This window comes from Armigeres subalbatus, chromosome 2 (genome assembly GCF_024139115.2).
Source record: "Armigeres subalbatus isolate Guangzhou_Male chromosome 2, GZ_Asu_2, whole genome shotgun sequence".
NCBI classification, from domain to species: Eukaryota; Metazoa; Arthropoda; class Insecta; order Diptera; family Culicidae; genus Armigeres; species Armigeres subalbatus.
The window spans coordinates 252,785,146-252,796,299 of NC_085140.1; positions in this window are offsets into that span (position 1 = coordinate 252,785,146).

The following is an 11,154-nucleotide window of genomic DNA, read 5'->3' on the forward strand; positions in this document are numbered from 1 at the left end:
GTCCGATGGCATATCCAGCCACCGACCAACCCACTCCAGAGTTGGATTTTCTTGACCCAACTAGGTCCGATGGCATATCCAGCCACCGACCAACCCACTCCAGAGTTGGATTTTCTTGCCAAAACTAGATCAGATGGCAAATCCAGCAACCGAACAACCCACTACAGAGTTGGAATTTCTTGAACCAAATAGGTCCGATGGCATATCCAGCCACCGACCAACCCACTCCAGAGTTGGATGTTCTTGACCGAACTAGATCCGATGGCATATCCAGCCACCGACCAACCCACTCCAGAGTTGGATTTTCTTGACCCAACTAGGTCCGATGGCATATCCAGCCACCGACCAACCCACTCCAGAGTTGGATTTTCTTGACCCAACTAGGTCCGATGGCATATCCAGCCACCGACCAACCCACTCCAGAGTTGGATTTTCTTGACCCAACTAGGTCCGATGGCATATCCAGCCACCGACCAACCCACTCCAGAGTTGGATTTTTCTGACCCAACTAGGTCCGATGGCATATCCAGCCACCCCTTAACCTACTCCAAAATTGTGTTTTTCCTTTAATCCGACAATATTCGACAGAGTATATACTTTTCACTATTTTTTCTTACTTTTAGATTTTACTACAACATTAGAGTTAGAAAACACACACACTAATAAAAGTGTCTTTTGTACATAATAAATCACATCCATTAACTGTTCATTACTGATCTTAATCATGTTATTATAGACAGTTTTCCAACGAAATTAAGACATTCATTACATTCGATACTTTATTAGCGTTACGGTGGTACCTACCCAAATTTCCTTTTACTAAGTATGGTAGTACAATCCATTTCTACATGAATTTCGTTCAAATTATATAGTCAACATTATAACACGTAACAAAACAACATAATACATTATTTTAATTATATATAGTCAACTGAACAGTCTAGTTCTATAGATCATAGAACTGTAGTATCATATTTAGTTCATCACCACCTGGTTTATTGTTCTATTGCCAACCAATGTTAGTAGATACTAAGGTATGGAAATCCATATATTGTGTACGTGCCTTTCGTGTATGGCGAATAAGCTTTCACTATTGCATTTGAACGAGCTCCCATAAGAAGCCGTGCATATAAGTACGTCACCATTTGCTGTTTACATTTTTCATCATCCACTAATACCTGTGCATATGATCATCTCCCTCACCTCCTATCTATTCTCATTGATTGCCAACTGTGCATCTCTTTCAAGATGACAGTCATTCACAGACTTCATTGACACATTGCCATTCTCAACACAAATAAATGAATACAAATACAATAAAGACTTACCAATCTCAATTACATTCAACATCTCGTTAACTCGTTAACCAAACGTATCATACAGACAATCTGTGTTTCCCAGTCCAAGAGTTGGTGTCTTCGACACACGAGGGCTTCGTCATTGCCAAAATCAACGGGGTCTTCTTCTGCAGCTGCTATGCGCCTCCTCGATGGTCGATCGAGCAGTTCGGTCGAATGCTAGATTGTTTGACGGCTAACTTGATGGGGCGTAGGCCGGTGGTGATAGCGGGGGACTTCAACGCTTGGGCCGTGGAATGGGGAAGCCGATCCACGAATCAACGGGGCAGATCCTGCTGGAATCACTGGCCATGTTGGATGTGGACTTGGCTAATGTCGGTACCAAAAGTACCTACAGCTGGAACGGTGCCCAGTCGATTATCGACGTTACGTTCTGGAGCCCTGGCCAAACGAGTAGTTCGAACTGGAGGGTAGATGATGGCTACACTCACAGCGACCACCTGGCGGTTCGCTACAGTATCGACTATACGACCAGCATTCAGCGGACGGAAGAAGGGGCGAGGCCTAGTCCTCGTATGTGGAAGACATCATACTTCGACGACGAGGTGTTTAAGGAAGCGCTCCGCCGCGAGCACAATACTCTCGGTCTGAGCGGCGAGCAGCTGGTAACAGTACTCGCGTGCATGCGATGCCACCATGCCTAGGAAAGTCCACCCTAGGAATGGGAGACCACCGGCTTACTGGTGGACTCAAGCAATTGCGAACCTGCGCCGCGCCTGCCTACGGGCAAGGAGGCGGATGCAGCGAGCACGCACAGAAGAGGAGCGTGTTGAACGACGGGTGGCATTCGTGGCTGCTAGAGCCGCTCTGAAGACTGAGATTAGATCAAGCAAAAAAGCCTGCTTCGAGGGCCTGTGTCAAAGTGCCAACGCGAATCCATGGGGTGACGCCTATAGGGTCGTAATGGCCAAGACACGTGGGGCGATGGCCCCTACAGAGCGGTCTCCAGAGATGCTGGAGAGGATCATCGCGGGGCTCTTCCCACGTCACGACCCAAGTCCCTGGTCTCCCTTTGTGGAGCTGCCACGGGCCAGGGTGGCCGACGAGGCAAGAGTAATTTTGGCGGAACTTGCGGGGATTGCACAGTCCCTTAGTGTAGGTAAGACGCCAGGACCGGATGGTATTCCGAACCTAGCCATCAAAGCGGCCATTGCCGAGGCTCCCGAGATGTTCAGATCTGTCATGCAGCGATGCCTGGACGAGGGAGTCTTCCCTGAAGCATGGAAAAGGCAGAGCTTGGTCCTATTGCCAAAGGCGGGAAAACCACCAGGGGATCCGTCGGCATATAGACCAATATGCCTGCTTGATACGGCAGGAAGGTGCTCGAGAAGATCATCCTCAACAGGTTGTTGATATGCACGGAGGGTGCGGATGGTCTATTGAGTAACCAGTTTGGCTTCCGAAAGGGTAAGTCGACCGTAGACGCTATCTTGTCGGTTACCAAATCCGCGGAGATAGCTATCCAGCGTAAGAGGAGGGGAGTTCGCTATTGTGCAGTAGTGACTCTCTTCAATAGTGCCAGTTGGGCAGCTATTGCAGATGCGCTCATGCGTCCCGAGTACCTGTACAAGATTCTCGGAAGCTACTTCCAGAATCGAGTACTGGTATACGACACGGAGGCGGGTCGGAAGTGCGTTGACATAACCTCAGGGGTTCCGCAAGGTTCCATACTGGGTCCGGTGTTATGGAACGTCATGTACGGCGGTGTCTTGAGGTTGAAGTTCCCGGTGGGCGTGGCAATCGTCGGCTTTGCTGACGATATTACGCTGGAGGTCTACGGCGAATCGATCGAAGAGGTGGAATTGACTGCAGCCCACTCGATCGCAATTGTGGAGGAGTGGATGAGTTCCAGGAAGTTAGAACTGGCTCACCGCAAGACTGAGGTGGTTGTTGTTAACAACCGAAAGTCGGAGCAACAAGCGGTGATAAGGGCAGGCAACTGCGCGGTCACATCTAAACGCTCCATCAAGCTCTTGGGGATAATGATCGACGATAAGCTCACCTTTGGTAGCCACGTCAATTACGCCTGCAAGCGTGCCTCCACAGCTATAGCGGCATTGTCCCGGATGATGTCCAATAGCTCTACGGTTTATGCCAGCAAGCGCAAGCTTCTGGCTAGCGTTGCTCTGTCCATACTGAGGTATGGGGGGCCAGCTTGGGGCACGGCCCTGCGTATTAACTGCTACAGAACGAAGTTAGAAAGTACGTATAGGCTCATGTGCCTAAGAGTTGCGAGCGCGTACCGTACCGTGTCGCACGATGCACTTTGCGTCATCACCGGTATGATGCCTATCGACATAGTTATCGGTGAAGACATAGAGTGCTTCGAAATGCGCGGCACGAGAGGCATCCGTAGGACTGTCAGGTTGGCCTCAATGAACAAAAATGGCAGCGTGCGTGGGACAGTTCCACTAAGGGTAGATGGACACATAGGTTGATACCGGAGATAGGTACGTGGGTCAAGAGGCGCCATGGGGAAATCACTTTCCACCTGACCCAGGTCCTTACAGGCCATGGTTGCTTCAGACAGTACCTACACCGGTTCGGACACTCGGCCTCGCCCGAGTGTCCGGTGTGCGTAGGTTTAGAGGAAACGGCGGAACACGTGTTGTTCGTGTGCCCGCGTTTTCGCACAATGCGTGACCACATGCTTGCCACATGTGGTCTGGACACTACCCCGGACAACCTGGTCCGGAGGATGTATAAAAATGAAGTTGGCTGGAACGTCGTTTTATCGGCTATCATCCAAATCGTCTCGGAGCTACACAGAAGGTGGCGCGAGGACTCGAGAAAGGGCTAGTTCAGGCGCAAATAAAAGGTGGTCCTAGGGTTCCGGAGTCGGTTTAATGGGTCGTACCGGTGCGCTGTGGTCGAACTCGATCCTTTTATCGAACAAGTGGCCGCGCGAAGAACATCATTGTATCGTCGCTTTCGCGGCCTCGGTCAACCGGGCAGGTTCCAAGCCCGAGGACGGAAAGGGGTCCTCGTCAAGGCTGAGGCAGGCGTAGGCACCGCGTCGGCAAGTCCCTCTGTGTGCTGGCGAATAGGCCCTATCGCAGAAAGGTCAATTTGGGGTGCACGCGGCATCATCATTCTTGATACCAGTCGTGCAGAGGGAAGCAGGCGCGAAGTCGACCCTGCCCACCTTCCGAGGACATAGGGCGTGGTAAGGCCACCTGGAAAGCCGGCAATGCGCTGGCACGACACCATGGTGTTCTTCTAAAAAAGCAAGTCACGATGTTCGATGCTGCAAGGACACGCAGCTAACCTCGAGGGTGCGTTATGCACTGGCCCCCCTTTGAAGCATTACTTTCTGGTTGTACCGAAGGGACGATGGGCTTGGCGGCAATGGAAACGGTTTAGCTGGTCGGGGATGCAGTCCTGCCTCCCTCATTGGAGGTGGCCCCTAACCCAGCACTTCCTGGTCAACCCAGGATGTCTGTTGAGCAGATTCCCCCTCCATTGTTAAGGAAGAAAAAAAAAAAAAAAAAAGACAATCTGTGTTTACTTGTGGGATCGGAAGTGTATAGATCTGTTCCTTGTAAATGATCTTCTATGTGCTTCTAGTCAACAATGCAAGGGTTAACCAGTTTCAGATGAGTCCGTTCAATGCGCTAGCCACGCTCATACCGACAGGTTCCGACTGGTTACTGTGCCGCTTCATTTCTACCGAAATCGCCACTCCACATCCTCAATATTTTACACAGCCCTACACACAATTCCAACAGAAGCAAAACGCAAAAACTGCGACCTCGTAGCCGAGCAAAACGGGAGCAAAAGTTCCCTACAGTCCACGCCATTGTCGTGAATCAGCGAATTCTATTTGTGACCGTTCTCCATCAAATCCGTTTCAAAACTGATTTTTTACTACTCGGCTGTCACTTAGCACGCTTATTTCCATTCAGCCAGTTATGTGTGTATTTTGACTAACTCTCGAAAAGGGGTTATATTTATTTTTATTCTATTTCGTATACATCCTACACACGTATATTACGCCAATTGACCATTATACCAAACGGCGTTATATCAAACGACTTTATGCCAAATGACATGCCGTCGCCGCCGGTTATCTATCAGGAACTCAGCTCGAACCACTATCCGTTCGTGGCAAAGATGGGCTTCTCGGTAAATCTGCATCAGCAGTCCCGGCGAAATTACCACCGAGCAAACTAGGGCCGGTTCCAGCCGGTCGTCGATCCCAACATCAACTACGATCTTCTTCTTCTTCTTCAATGGCTCTACATTCCAACGGGAACTTGGCCGACTTTTCAACTTAGTATTCTATTAGCATTTCCTCAGTTATTAATTGAAAGCTTTTTTATGCCCGCCATTGCATGAATATGTATCTTGTATGGCAAGTACAATGGGTACACTATGCCCAGGGTATCGAGAAAGTTTCCAACCCGAAAACATCCTAGACCGGACCGAACCGGATCGAACTCAACTACGATGCGCACCTTGAAACTCGGGCGGACAACGACTTGCAGCTGCGCTCCATCGAACATGCGATTTCGGTGACCCGGAAGTAGCATGTACCAACAGCTCGTCTGGTAAGCAACAACCTAAGCGGCCCTAACCATCGATACACTCACTAAAGATTTGATTCGTCTGCAAAATTTCACTGTACTGAGCTGCTTGCGCTTAACACATGTTGCAATCGCATGTCAAAAATTATTCAGGCCAGAATAGTGGACCTCAGCAGGGATATGGAGCGACACGAAACTCTTTGCGTGCAGCACGCGTTGTTAGGAGCGAGCCCTTTCAGATCGAGAGAGGCGAGTAAGTGCGGTTCGTGCTCGGGGTTCTCAAAGAGTCATGCACAGAGCAGCACTTTAACTGCACTTTTTCGGTTTTGTTTCGGCATGGTTTTCGAGATCTAAACGGTGATTATTACACGCTTTGGTGTTCTATAGAAAGATGGTTGATCGGCGCATTCTTTATTCGACATTTCGCAATATGAATACAGTCCCATCCCGATTTTGGCAACACCCGTTTTTGTCTACCCCCGATTTTGGCAACACCCGTTTTTGGCAACATTTTCTTCCCGATTTTGGCAAGAACCTCGAAAATATTTTTTTAATTAATTTTTAGAGCTAAAACCTTTTTATTATTATCTAATAGGATAAACAAAACCAAAAGTGAATGTCATTATGGTTTATATGCGTATTATGGGCTCTGTATGAATAGTGGGCACTTCCACTGAATTAATGAACCACCACTCGTATTACCGCTCATTGCAAACAATGTCTATTGAAACTTTTCTGCTCTTTTTATTCACGTTTTCCATGTCCCTATTCACACTACCCTAATCTAACCAGCCCACCGTAGAATGCCGTATTTTTTGGCTTCTCACTGATTTTGTCGTCGATAAGCTGACTACCACCGTTGTACATAGTACAACATCTATTAAGCGAAGCCCGCTGTTTACATCACAATGCAACTGATACTGCAAGAGTGATCCAGGAACAAGCAATCCCAGTAGGTTTAATTGCTAGTGATTGGAACATTCGATTTTCCAAGTGCGCTGTTTAGCCATCAAGTCGTTCTGCTCATTACGCGCCGAGAAACTGTCATTTTATCATTTTATCCGTCTTTCTGCTGAATTTCCATATAGAAAATAAGCAACAATTTTATTTCAAAGAATCTTATTGTTTGAAATTTACACAAATTTATCTAGCGATTAATATCAGAACACTGTTGGATTTTCCATTTTCCTAATGTGTCAATTGCATAACGAGCCTTTTGATTCCAGCATGCTTGCCAACAGTTCAATAGTAATGGTAAGAGTTTGGTAACATGTAATCGTAAGGCTCTCAAGCAGACATTGGAAAAAATCAGATCATGAAAAAAATCGAGTGAATCTAAGCCAACTTGATGCTCTTCCGCGGGGCAAGTTATGAGCTTCCTAAGATCTTTGAAATTGGACGTTAGATGGTTTACCGTTTAATGGTCTTTAAGACTCACCAATGGAGCCAACGATCGCTCCTACTCGTTTTTGGCATCCATCTGAGTGAAGCAGTTCACTCATTGGCTATGGATGTAGCATAGATTGCAATAGATCAATGCTCACAATGTTCACTCACACTTCCAATTTCTGCTCTCGAGTGTTCTGTTTGTGATGGCGAAGTATCAGAAGTGGCTCCTGTGAAGTTCCCATGAGATCGCTGGTGTAATTCTAGCTGCTTCTATAGGCGAGTGATGCGTCACAATTGGTTTTATTATTATTTATTCAGCCTAAGGCCGGAGTGGCCTCTACGGTACATAACAGTCGTCTCCGTCCACTGCTGTACGTTACCAGTTACGCAGTCTACGGAGGGCCCGTAAATCGTCTTCCACCTGATCGATCCACCTTGATCGCTGCACACCTCGCAGTCTTGTGCCTGTCGGTTCGTTGTAGAGAACCATTTTTACTCCAAGTGCGTGTTGGTCCTCTACAAGCATAGTCCAGATCTCATACTTACACTTTCCAGCCACGTTGCGTCTTCGAATTTGTCTGCTGATATCGTTATCGGAGGTCAAGTGAGCTCAAGTACACGAATTCTTCAACCACCTTGATTTTGTCGAATAGCCGTTGTCTTCTCTTGAGCCTACTTCGCCTTCAACGTATTAATCACTAGTCCGATCTGCTATGCTTCCCTCTTCAGACTGATGTAGGATCCTTCCAACTTTTCAAAGTTATAATAATGAAAGTAGTGCATGGAAAACTGGAGTGCGATGACCTGCAGCGAGCACCAGTAGGTTGACTGCTATCGAGTGTCAGAGGTGGCATGCCGCAAATGGTCCTCCAGCTTCCACTTGGCCACACTATCACTGGTAGTGCACATAGTGCTCATGGATCAATCATTGCCGCCTGAAATATTCCTGGGTTGAGTGCTAGGAGACCGACTAGTGCAAAGAGGTTTGGTTTTAGTGAGTCGAGTGTAGTTAACCCATACTCGCACTACGCTTGACCAATGTGCAAAATGCAGATTTCCTTTACCATTTTCTAAAACAATGAAACGTCTTATGCCTTGCGTTCTTTTTTCCATAATGTCAGCAAAAATTGTGCACAGAACTTTACTCTCAATCACACCGACCACAAGAAAGTTTGCCTCTATCAAAATCCATTATATAAGAATCCGAAATTTGTAGCACATTTAGTCATCTTGTATCCGTCGGATGGCTATTTGATTTATATAGTGAATTATGATAAAATCAAACATTTCGGTGGACTAAAATTTATATGAGATGTCAGATTGAAGTCAGCACTTCAATGGACTACTATATAAACGTTTTTTTATTACAATAATTTTTTTGTAAGGACATGGCCGCTATTATTAATTTCAAATATTATTTATTATTAAATTTGTATTATGAAATTGGCTAATTAGTTACATTATCGTTTGATTACCATTCTTGAGTTTGTTTCAATTTTGTTTGAGCAACAATCTTCGAGTTATGAATAATATCGCAAAAATGACAATTATGATGCACGTGCATCACTTAAACACACTCCGCATACTTTGTAGTACATATTCTAAGTATTTAGCTTCAATCAGGCAAACAAAAAAAAAATTGAAATTTTGTATGAATTTTTTTTCCCGTTTTTGGCAACATCCCCATTTTGGCAACATTAAAATCCGGTCGTGTTGCCAAAATCGGGAAGGGACTGTAAATAAGATAAGGAAAATTGATCAACTATGGGAAGTATGTAAAAGTTGATAGAGAATAGTTTGTTCATATGATGGATACATGTGAATTTTATTTACCTTGAAAATATTTGAAAATATTCCAACGGAAACGCGAAAAGCTTCCATGAATCTCTGTATGTGCATAATAATGAAAATAAACCAACATTTTTACGCTGAAGTCCGTTTTTACATAGATTCCATAAACTACGTAAGAATAACTAAGTAAGTTTTCGTGGAATTAGGCATTCCTCCTGCTTTAAAAAAACAATTACGTGGAACCGATTTAATTCCAAAAACTAATGTATTTTATAATTATTCATCATATGTATCCGCTATTTCATTATTGATCATTTTGACTGTTACTATAATCCCACTGTGCGAAAAAAAAATCATTGAGAAAAATAATCTACTGACAGTTGATTTTGAATTATTTCAGACATATTCAGATTTTGAAGTATTTCAGACATATTCTTTGTATCAAAGGTCAATGTAAAATTGATTTTTCAAATTTGATTTTGCAAACGCGTTGTTGTTTATGTAGAATGGAAAATATTGTTAACAAACAATAATAACTGTAGCAATCAATCTGCAATTAAACATCACGCTGCAGTGATTCCAGAAAAAAAAATTCTGATTTACATTTACTCTGATCGCCTAAATGAATTTTCAATTGCAGTCATCTATTATTTTTGGAAAGAAGTAGAAACTGCGCATAAATGAGTTTAAAATATCTGCAAACATATAACTTTTTATTGTTGTAAAGCAAACAAACAAATACAATTGAAAATATTTGCTGTCCATTATTTGATGGGCATTTAACATGATTAATATTAATTGATGGGCATTAACATGATGTCGCCACTGCATACGCGCAGCATCTCGAGGCAGCGTTGCCGGAAGAAGGTGAGCTCGATGGGGCCCCTCTTGAGGACTGCTGGAATACAGTCAAAGCAGCCATTAACGACGCAGCGGAGAACGTCGGGTATATGGGTCGGAGTCGACGGAACGATTGGTTCGACGAAAAGTGCAGACAGATTCTGGAGGAGAAGGACGCAGAGCGCGCGCTGCAGCAAGGTACCCGGCAGAACGTGGAACGTTATAGACGGAAGCGGATACAGCAGACCCGCCTTTTTCAGGAGAAGAAACGCCGTCTGGAAGAAGCTGAGTGCGAGGAGATGGAACAGCTGTGCCGTTCTCAAGATACACGCAAGTTCTATCAGAAGCTCAACGCATCCCGCAAAGGCTTCGTGCCGCGAGCCGAAATGTGCCGGGATAATGATGGGAGCATCTTGACGGACGAACGTGTGGTGATCGAAAAATGGAAGCAGCACTACGAGGAACATCTGAGTGGCGCTGAGAGTACAGGCAGTGAAAGTCAAGGCAGCGGAGGAGATGACTACGTCAGTTCAGCGGACGATGGAAGCCAACCAGCCCCCACCTTGAGGGAAGTTAAGGATGCCATTCAACAGCTAAAGACCAATAAAGCAGCTGGTAAGGATGGTAACGGAGCTGAGCTCATCAAGCTGGCCCCGGAAAAGCTGGCCACTTGCCTGCACAAACTGATAGTCACAATCTGGGAAACCGAACAGCTACCGGAGGAGTGGGAAGGAAGGGGTTATATGCCCCATCTACAAGAAAGGCGACAAACTGGAGTGAGAACTTTCGAGCGATCACCATCCTTAATGCCGCCTACAAAGTGATATCCCAGATCATCTCCCGTCGTCTGTCACCATTAGTGAACGAGTTCGTGGGAAGTTATCAAGCCGGCTTCGTTGACGGCCGCTCGACAACGGACCAGATCTTTACTGTACGGCAAATCCTTCAAAAATGCCGTGAATACCAGGTCCCAACGCACCATCTGTTCGTTGATTTCAAGGCGGCATACGACAGTATAGACCGCGTAGAGCTATGGAAAATTATGGACGAGAACAGCTTCCCTGGGAAGATTACCAGACTGATCAAAGCAACGGTGGATGGTGCGCAAAACTGTGTGAAGATTTCGGGCTAACGGTCCAGTTCGTTCGAATCGCGCCGGGGACTAAGACAAGGTGATGGACTTTCGTGCCTGTTGTTCAACATTGCGCTAGAAGGTGTCATGCGGAGAGCCGGGTGTAACAGCCGGGTAC